Source organism: Emydura macquarii, unplaced genomic scaffold (assembly GCF_026122565.2).
Source record: "Emydura macquarii macquarii isolate MOO-44397 ecotype Brisbane River unplaced genomic scaffold, CSIRO-AGI_Emac_v2 contig_2473, whole genome shotgun sequence".
In the NCBI taxonomy this organism is placed as follows: domain Eukaryota; kingdom Metazoa; phylum Chordata; order Testudines; family Chelidae; genus Emydura; species Emydura macquarii.
Genome location: NW_027132610.1, coordinates 16,467,279 through 16,477,259, shown reverse-complemented (window position 1 = coordinate 16,477,259; position 9,981 = coordinate 16,467,279). Strand labels below are relative to the sequence as shown.

At 41.0% G+C, this 9,981-nt stretch overlaps 1 long non-coding RNA gene across 1 annotated transcript; it reads right to left on the bottom strand.

The window, feature by feature from the left end:
* Positions 1-1,142: 1,142 nt before the first annotated feature.
* Positions 1,143-4,756, bottom strand: LOC137162835 (uncharacterized). The gene is made up of 3 exons (XR_010922518.1): positions 4,647-4,756; positions 3,620-3,670; positions 1,143-1,924 (listed from the first exon to the last, which is right to left on the bottom strand). It is a non-coding gene; the product is annotated as an uncharacterized lncRNA (long non-coding RNA).
* Positions 4,757-9,981: the final 5,225 nt, after the last annotated feature.

Here is a 9,981-nt window from a genome sequence, read left to right as displayed (position 1 = left end):
ACTTTTAGTCTAACTATAGCCATTTTCAGTGCTTTCAAGCTAAAGCATGTAGTACATTCCTGGGCAGAAAGACTGGACAATACTTTCGTTTAAAATAAGTGTTTTACAGCTGGATATTTTTAAAGAGGTGTTCTTACTGCTGTCTAGCTGTTCCAGAAGTCCCCACAGAAGACTATCATGCTTCACTATGACCAGGTTCTGTCTTCTGAGGGTACTCCTGACCTGATATCTATGGCCTAAGCTTGCACTAATTGAACACTAGGGAAAAAAAGTCAATGGCAAAACTCCCATTGATGTCAATAGGGCCAGGATTTCACCTGGAGAGATTTGCTGTCAGCTTCAGTGGAGCAGGATCAAGTTCATGACCAGCATGGATACCTCAGGTATGATTCTAATTTTAGTTACACCCGTGCACCCACCAACTGGTGATGTCCACATGGAGGAAGGCCCAAGTGGAGACTGGAAAAGTCATGACACAGCACTACCCAGGTTCAGTTAAAAGGAGACTAAAAGCTGAGTATGATCAACTAGTTATGGCACTGAAACCTACATCTCCCGTAAGAGCCTCACATTCACATTTACTTCCTGTGAGGTATGTTCTGGATTGGAGAAGCTTACTGAGTGCTGGGACAGAAGTTCTGCAGAAAGGCAAGTTTCCAATGTGGTGATTCTCCTGCATTCAGAGAACCAGAAGTGAAGGATTCATTAGGATCATGTCTATACCACCTAATTTTTGGTCAGAACTCTGGGAATCAGGGGTAAGGAAATAGTATCCCAGTTCTGTGCTTCAGTCTCCAGCAAATGCATCCATTCTTGGTCTTGGGAATTATGCTTCAACCCTGAACCTGGTTAACTTAGCTGGCTGGATGGAGGTAAACCTGTTGGAGATGTCAGATGCTGGCAATCTTCCTGGTACAAGTGAGAGTGCACATTCATCCTAAAAATGGAACTGGGGACTATAATCTGAAACTGACTGGCAGATCCTAGGGTTGCAGGAGCAGAGGTCCCCTTCCCCCCGCACTATTCCAGACACCTCTGAAGGAAAATCTCTGTTCCTGTGAGCAGGAGAAGTGGGCAGCAGCTCTTTGGCCTATTTTTTTTATTGAGGACGCAAAACATACAGTAAGTTAAATTTGATTTGAATAGACCTTGAACTATACCAGGAAACAGGCTTTGTTAGAACTCAGTAACCCTTATGGAAAAACTGAATATAATGCTCCCTTTTCATGCTCATATGTTTCTATTACATTGGAAGAAAAATAGAGAAGAGTCCTCCTTTTAATGTATGTAAATTTCCATAAATGTTAAGTAACACTATGGTCCACATTCTGGTTTTATTTAATCTGGTGTAAATCTGAAGTGAGTCCATTCACTCTAATGGAGTTCTTCTAATGGAGGTAGGAATCTGACCTTCTAGCTGAGTGTCTAAACTGTCTGCAAACAGTGAATTCAAATCCCATAAGATGCTATAGTGTTACTGGAATTTTTTCATAGCTTTTATTGCCTCAATGCAAAATAGATTACGGTGTTTTCAACACTTGATTATTTTTGCAATCTAAAATTAGTATGCATTTAATTAAATATTTTAGTCTCCTTTTTGGAAGCAAAACAATGTTAAGACTTGGTATGTGCTCAGAAATGTTCATGTTTATACTTCATACCTTTTTATATCCACATTTCTGTTATTAATTTTAAAACTGTTCTCAGTGTCTTTCTATAGCATTCAGGGATGGTGAATTGGAAATTCTCCGCAGGTTAAAATAATACTGTTTATAGCCCTTGGACATTAGCCAAAGGATGTGTGGCCTCCTGATTAATGTGTTAGGTGCCTATTTCAAAGGTAGAGAGTTCCCACTCTGAGCTTGTACTCTTGCTGACATTACTGTTTTCCATCTCTGATTATTGATTGTATTTTTCCATATTTCTATAGGGGAAAAAAAGACAAAATGACTTAAAACAAACCATTTCATGTATAAAAGAGCCAAGTTCTCATAGTTAAAAAGAACAGTTCAGCCAGATTTGATTTCTAGAATATCTGCTGCAGTAGAAAAATGCTTTAGGGTCCTGTTGTCCCCCCTTCCACAACACTATGGAGACTCCAGAATGAACAGGCTTTATGATGTGGGACTGAGCAGGCAAAGGCTGGGAGGCTGTAGAGCTGGGGAATAACTATTCTCACTTTCATTACCCCTAAATCCCAGGCACTTTACCAGCATGGCAATAACTTATCTCCTGTTCCTCTCTGAGCTGAGGCACCCTCTGTGAGGCAGGAGTTCTGGGAGCATAGTTCCTGCATGAGCCATGACAGCAGGGAGCTGTCTACCAGTGCAGAGGCACAGGGTCTTTCGGAAGTTGGTCCTGGCCTTAGCAAATCCCCCTGAATCCACTAGTTTGGGCTGAGTAAAACACCCTATATCTTCTCCTGGGAGCAGACAAGTCATAGCCTCCACCAACATATCTATCCATCTCATAGCAGGACAAGCTCAGGCAGGAGATGATCAGGCCACGATTGGGTTGGGCTGGCCCACAAGGATAGTAGACAAGGACCCCAGACCTGGGTGTCCACTGGCTTCTAACTGGGCAAATCTATTTTTTAAATTCTATCCTTTATAACGGAAAGGTTGGTCTCTTCAACGTTAGCAAAGAGGCAGATCTCTGGCTGTACTTTCCACCATCCAGAGGCCCCCAGTAGCTACCTCTTTGCATTCGAAAGCCAGTGGCCCCACTCAAGACTGGCAAGGGGTGGTGGTGACAATTCTACCAGGGAAGCCCCTTTGCCCCCTAATGATAATGGGGAGAGAGGAATCAATGTAATGATGTCAGAACGACTTGAAACAGTGACTTACAGGCAAAGGAAACAGGTGCCTTTTTTCATGACAGAAAAAAAAAAGAGAGGAAGGGAAAGGAATGGGATGGAGGAAGAAGGAATAATTACAGGGACAGTAGATATTACAAGACACTAAAATACAGCGAGCTAGAGAAATTAAGGAAAGAAAATGGAATGAAATCAGAAAGAAAAACTTCTGAGATAAAGTTAGAAATTTTTTATTAACTGACATGATAGCAGCCTTTAACTACCTGAAAGGGGGTTCCAGGCAGGATGGAGCTAGACTGTTCTCACTGGTGACAGATGACAAAACAAGGAGCAATGGTCTCAAGTTGCAATGGGGGAGAATTAGGTTGGATATTAGGAAAAACTTTTTCACTAGGAGAGTGGTGAAGCACTGGAATGGTTACCTAGGGAGGTGGTGGAATTTCCATCCTTAGAGGTTTTTAAGGCCTGGCTTGACAAAGCCCTGGCTGGGATGATTTAGTTGGGGTTGGTCCTGCTTTGAGCAGGGGGTTGGACTAGATGACCTCCTGAGGTCCCTTCCATCCCTAATCTTCGAGGATTCTATGAATCTCCATGCAAACAATATCAAAATACCCAGTTAAAGGGAAAGGAGGAAGATAATGGATAAAACGGGCATCTAACTAGGGCACCATCTAATGATGGGTGTCATGGATAATGGTAAAGAATGAAAGAATCACTTTCTTCTAACTGAACAAGGAACTTTTTTAAACTAAGAAAAAGAGTATTATCCTTAAAGTTACTCTCTCTGTCTCTCTCTTTGCTTACCTGTAGAGCTTCTGCCAATAGCCTTTTCCAGACTTGCTCCTGCTTGACTTCCTGCAATAGATTTAAAGATGTAGTACGCATATCCTCTGATCTCCCCACTCCCTTTTATTCAGCATAAACAATCTTTAAATAGAATGACTATTTAACCAAAAATCATTGATCTCGAAGAGCCTCCAGCTTCACAACTCTTCCAGATCTGACTTTGAGGAGGGTTTTGTCCTCTTGATTCACTTGGATTGTCAAATCCCATCAGTGTCGACTCCTGCTCAGTAAGATGTGAAGTGTCCTTTGTTTAGGTCTTCACTTTTTATTAATGTTACAAGAGGATTGTGGCCTGGCACTAGCTTGAAATTAGCAAAATCCTGACATTATCTTGTGAATCTCTTGAATGCCTAAACACTCACCATTTCCTGTTTGTTTGGACATACCAGATCTCAGCATCTGAAAATCATTTGGAACAATATATTGTGGCCTTCTAGTCATCCTCGTGTAACTTGAGTAGCACCCTACTGAGATAGTAACTACTAACATCTCTGAAAAGACTCTACAATGCCAATAGTATGGATGTGGTCAATAGTTTTTAGATCCTCCTTAACACACCCCTATGCCTCATCCCAGATCCACACATCATCTGTTTTAAATAATTCATAAAGACTATGGTCTGTTGAGTTCAGGCTAAGAATTAACCAAAAATTTGCTCATACCGTCAGCTCTGTTATATTTTAGGCACCATATCACTTAGTTTTAAATCAAGTTTTTCAGAAGGTACCAATGACCCAGTTTTCTGGGTGCCCAACCTGAGAGGCCTTCAAAAAGCCAGATCTTTTAAAAAGTGCTAATTGCCATGCTCTTAAAAACTCAAATTGGACACCCGAAAACAGAGATATCTCAAATCACTAGTCACTGATGAAAATCTTGTCTTTGACTTCTTCTAGATCTGCGCAGTCCCTTTTTAATTAGTTTGATACCTTTGGATCTGTAGTCAGGTTTGTCATGCCATACATTTTTTTCCAGAAGTCTCAATTACCTTCAGATGCACAATTAACCTTACATTATTTTCTTCCTCAGACTTTTGATACAGCAAAAATGTCATCTATATATACTTCTGCTCCATGCTGGCCTTACAGATTCTCACTCATTGTCATGGGAACTGCCAGTAGTGCTACTGCAATAAAAGAAGTTTCTCCATTAGAATTGGTCATGATCCTCTGGGGCTACATTTTTCTCCCTCTTTTTGGGGAGGAGAGGAGATCGACATTTCAAATCATTTCAGAAAGGAACCCTATTTCATGTTATTTCTTGACTTTTCTTAATACAAATTTTTATACTTTTCTTTTGAGTTTCTTTTGAACTATAAATGGCTTTAGGCTTGAAACACCCCATCACAACTTTCCATCTCAGCTAGCCTAATTTTTCCATAATGTAGCCACAAATTGTTGGAAATTTCCCTAGCTCCATGGCAGTGTATTGGATTTGCAAGCTATCCCTTTAAGAGCAGGGAGTTTCTTGGTCTTGCTTGAAGGTTGGGGGCTCTGTATCAAATCATGCAGTCAGACTCCTTCTCAGAAAGAGCCAGCATAAAGCAAGGGGGGTTGAGTTGCGCCTCTGCTCCCTTTCTCTCTCCCTTGTGTGTTATTGTTCTGAATTCTCAGAAATAAAGTAGTATTGCTCTACAACCTTCCAGCAAGAGTAGTTATGTCTTTATCTAAATTCTCTGCATATGCTGGAAAAATAACATCCACCACCCATATACCTGGTCTCTTAGAGATTCCTCCTGTTTTCCTGGAGTCTTTGTTACCCCCACCTGATTCTGGTTAGAGCCTATAATGATCAACTTGAATATGACCCAGCTAGGGCTCCCTCACCCTCCTGTCTCAGTTCAGGGCCCCTGTGTCGGAGTTTATAACCCCTATTGCAGTGATCCATTTAGCCTTTGTTGTGCCTTATTTAAGTGGACTATTAAATAGCAGCCATTTTCTAACATCGTTTTAAGAACTATTGCATCTTATATGATTGAACAAGTGGGGTTTTTTTTTAAACTGGGCTTTTTATGTTGATGCATGAAATATTTTGGATCAGGTAGATATTTGCTGATCTCTCTGTAGGAGATGGTAAGTTGTTGGCGCTAAGTATCAAGATGATTATTTTTTCTTATGGAACTCTATATAATGTTTTCTGTAGAGCAGCTGTAGGAATAGTGTCATTTTTGGTGAGTGCACTAAAGCTTGATTTCAGCATGGCATCTGTCTTTTTTTTATGGTACTTTGGGATTGTTTAATATATGCACAAAAATGATTAATCTGTTTTCTACACTTTTTAAGGAACAGAGAACTCACCCATGTTTTCTTTCAGAAACAATTGTTCTCTTTACTGCCTCCAAAAAAAGCAAATCCTTTTATTTAATTTTCCTTTTTGGGAAGGGGTATTTCTTCAGTTCCTGCTTTATTGGCTTATTATTTACCCCACTTTTTATGTTTCCTGGTGAAATTGGATATTAGTGTAGAAAAGCAGACTGTGTTAATAATTTCCCAGATATTCTAGATCAGTGGGACAGTCACTCCCTTTGATACGAGAGCCAGTATGGGTACTTCATGCTTTTAGAACAGTACTCAGATCCCCCCTTCCCTAACTTAAGATCTGCTCCCGCTCCCACTGAAGTCAATGTGATTTTTGGCTATCAACTCCCATGAGAACAGGATCAAGTCCTTAATGATGGGTCTCTGCACAATGTACTGGTGCAATGTAATTGCCCAGCTCTCTCATTCCTTTGTGCTTGCCCTGACCTGAAATAGAGTAGGGGTGCTCCAAACTCCAGTCCATTATTGCTGATTAGAGCACTTGAAGGTCTGAAAGCACAACCTGGGCAACTGTATCCAATTAATAGTGCACCCTAGGAGGAAGCTCGCTTTTCCGCTTATTGGGAAATACAAAGAGAAGCGTTATTAATTTGTATTTCAGTAGTGCCCAGAGGTCTATTTAGACTGATGAGGCCCCACACGGCTAGGTGCTGTACAAAGAGCTAATGAGAGTCAGTCCCTCTCAAAGAACGTACAACCTGAATTTAGACAAGACATGACAAGATTATATAACCAACAAATGGAGTTGGGGGAGGGAGGGGACAGAGGAAATTAGGTGCAAAGGGGAGATTTTTTGGGAAATTAATAAACTATCTGCCATTATGCTTTCTTACAGGCCTAAATTTACAAGACTGGAATGTGTGGATACAATCTGCCCTTTGTATAGGGCAGTGCACAGAAGAAGTTGGTTGACAGAGGGGGCACAATTCTTACTCTGCTCCCTTGTGCCCCGGTGGGTAGTAATTTGCCATCAACCCTTACAAGTAGCAGATTACTACCCAGCCCCTCCACCAAGGCAGCTCAGCTGTGCTGGCTGGAATGTTGGGGGCATGGAGCAAAGCCCATTTGCTATGGGGAGTAGTGGGTATGAAGCTTCAGCTTACCCCTATGTGCCTAGACTGATGGTGCAGAGAGGCCAGGCAGGGACGAGAGAGGTGATTCTTATGCCCCACCATGCTCCTGTGCAGCACTGTAAGCAGGGACATGTTATATCCCTAAGACTTTTTGAATGGTATTATGCCCTTCTCCTGGAGTCCTCTCTGGAAAAGGTTTTACACCAGTGCATTGATGATGATAAACGTTGGCATTTCAGGAGGTGCTTTCCAAACATAAATGGACATATTCAGTCCCCATATGTAGTCCCCATTTTATAATAGATGTGGAAAAACCAGGGAGGGCGCAAAGAACAGCCACAAAAAATTATTCAAGAGCTGGGGAGGGGGAAAAAAAAAGCCTTACAGTAAGCAACTTTAGGATCTCAATCAGTTTGTTTATCCAAAAGAACATTGAGAGGTGACTTGATTACAGTGCATAAGTATTCTGATGGGAGAAAATACCGCGTGCCAAGAGGTTCTTTAATCTAGCAGAGAAAGGCTTAACACAAACCAATATCTGGAAGCTGAAGACAGACAAATTCAAAGGAGAAATAAGCCACACATTTTAACAGGGAGGGTGATTAACCATTGGAACAAACTATCAGGGGAAGTATTGGATTTTCCAGCTCTTGAAGTCTTAAGGAATATCTTTCTGGAAGATACACTCTAGTCAGACATAAGTTATTGGGCTCAATACAGGGGTAACTGGGTGAAATTCCATGGCCTGTGATATACACAGGTCAGACTTGATGATCTAATAGGTCTCTTCAGGTCTACTCTATTAATCTATTACTAATCCTTGTCATGAAGAGTTTGCAGTCTACAAAGATGCAAAAACAGATGAAGTGGGGATTGATGGACAGGAAGGAAAGGAACACAACCTTACAAAGTTACCAGGGTGATGACATGGATAGGTCCTCCTAGTTCTGTATATTTTTTCTTAGGGAAAAGAGAGGAGGAGGGTTTTGTATCCTTTTACTTTGTTTCCGAGTGTAAATGGAGCAGGATGCTTGGCTTTTTGTTTTTAAAAGCAATGCTACAAGACTGGAGTTCGTTTCAGTGTGATTACTCTTGATGTGCCCTGGCATCAGACTCTGTGTTTAGAATATTTCTTTTATACCTGAAATACTACGTGATTGATACCATAAAAGCTTGAGGAGAATCTGATTTTTATATAAAATCCCTCTATATTGGTGTGAGTCACACCAATATAAATCCAGAGTGTATTGTATGACTCTTCAGGGGAGTTATTCCAGATTTACATCAGATTAACCCATCAGATAATTTCTCATTTTCTGAGCCAAGAGTTCCACACCTTCATTTGTTGCATCACATGAATGGTAACAAATGCTGCTTCCTAATGCTTGGAATGCTTACATACCCAAAAAATTCTAGAGTCATTGCCAAAAGCGATTTTCCAGTTTGTTTGGAACCTTGCACAGTGATCACTCTGCCAATAAGATTCAGCATGCTAAGAAGCAGATCTAAATGTCTGATAACTATAAAGATGAAGCACTATGCAGTAAAAAGCAGAACTGTGCTGAACAAACTTGTTTAGAACAGCCCACCCAGGAAAAGCGAACGAAGGTCATGACACTTCAGTCACAAAATGGATGTTCTATATTAGAGGCAGAAAATGCGAATGAGCTGTGTCTGCAAGAGCAAAAACAGGAAATCCTGATGGATGAACCTAACAAAGAAAAGATGTTTCTGTGCAACAGGAAGTATCTAGTGTGTCTGCAGACTCAGCAGCAGCTGACTTGTGTTGTGGCTGGTGGCAAGCCAATAAATGCTGTCCCAATTATTTGTGATTTTCTTCAGTACTAATTTTCTTGCTCAAGCTCCAAGGACCATCAGGAGTAATTCCACTGAAGTTAAGTGAAATTACATTTATAGCAGTGGAAAACTGGTGAAGGAAAGGAGAGAATCAGGGCCATTGCAGCTGGATTTTCTATAGCATAGCTACTGACCAAATGGGGCAACAGCAATTCACAGCGCTTGAGACAGAACTTTTCATCTTTAAAACTTTATATGTACTTTAATTAAATGAATTACCCCAACACTCCTCAGACATAAGTTACCCACATTTTACAGATAGGGCAACTGAGGCAGAGATGTTTATGGACTTGCCTAAGGCCACAGCCAGAGTCATTGTAAGAGCTAAGCTTAGAATTTACAAGTACCTAGTCCTTTGCTCAGAACACGGCACTGCATCTCTCAGCTGCTTGTGTGCAGTGCAAAGGAGTATTTTTAAGAAAGTTAAATGAGAAAGCAGCACATATGGCCGTTCCATTGACATTCTTCAGGTATGAAATCACAATCACATACAGGAGTGTGGCCAGTTGGTTGTGGGAACAGATATCGACAAGTCACCAAAAAGGAGCTGGGGGTCACAGTCACTCAAGAGATAGGTAGAATCATAGAAATCTAGGGCTGGAAGGGACTTTGCAATGTCAAGTCCAGGCCCCTGCACTGAGGTAGGACCAAAAACCTAGATCCTCCCTGAGAGGTGTTTGTCCACCCTGTTCTGAAAAGCCTCCACTGATGAGGATTCCACAGCCTCCTTTAGAAAATAGACCTCTAAACAAATCGCACCTACTAGCCCTATGATGTGTGTGGCTTATCAAGGATTTGTGGTTTTTAATTTAAACTAAAGTTGGATTAAAGCTATAAGGTTTCATTATCATCTTAACAGCCTCCTATCTCCCCCTCTTAGGTCTAGTGTTCCTATCTGAATGTATAGATGGGATTGATATGAGAAATTTAAACATGTATCTGAACTGCCTCTAAAGCTCAATCAGGTTCAGTTCTAATAGTTCAGTTTGGATGTAATGTAAATCAAATCAGTTTTTCAAATAAAAGCAATATCCCTGGCTACAGTAGAATAGTCACCCACCAGTGAGGAAGGGAA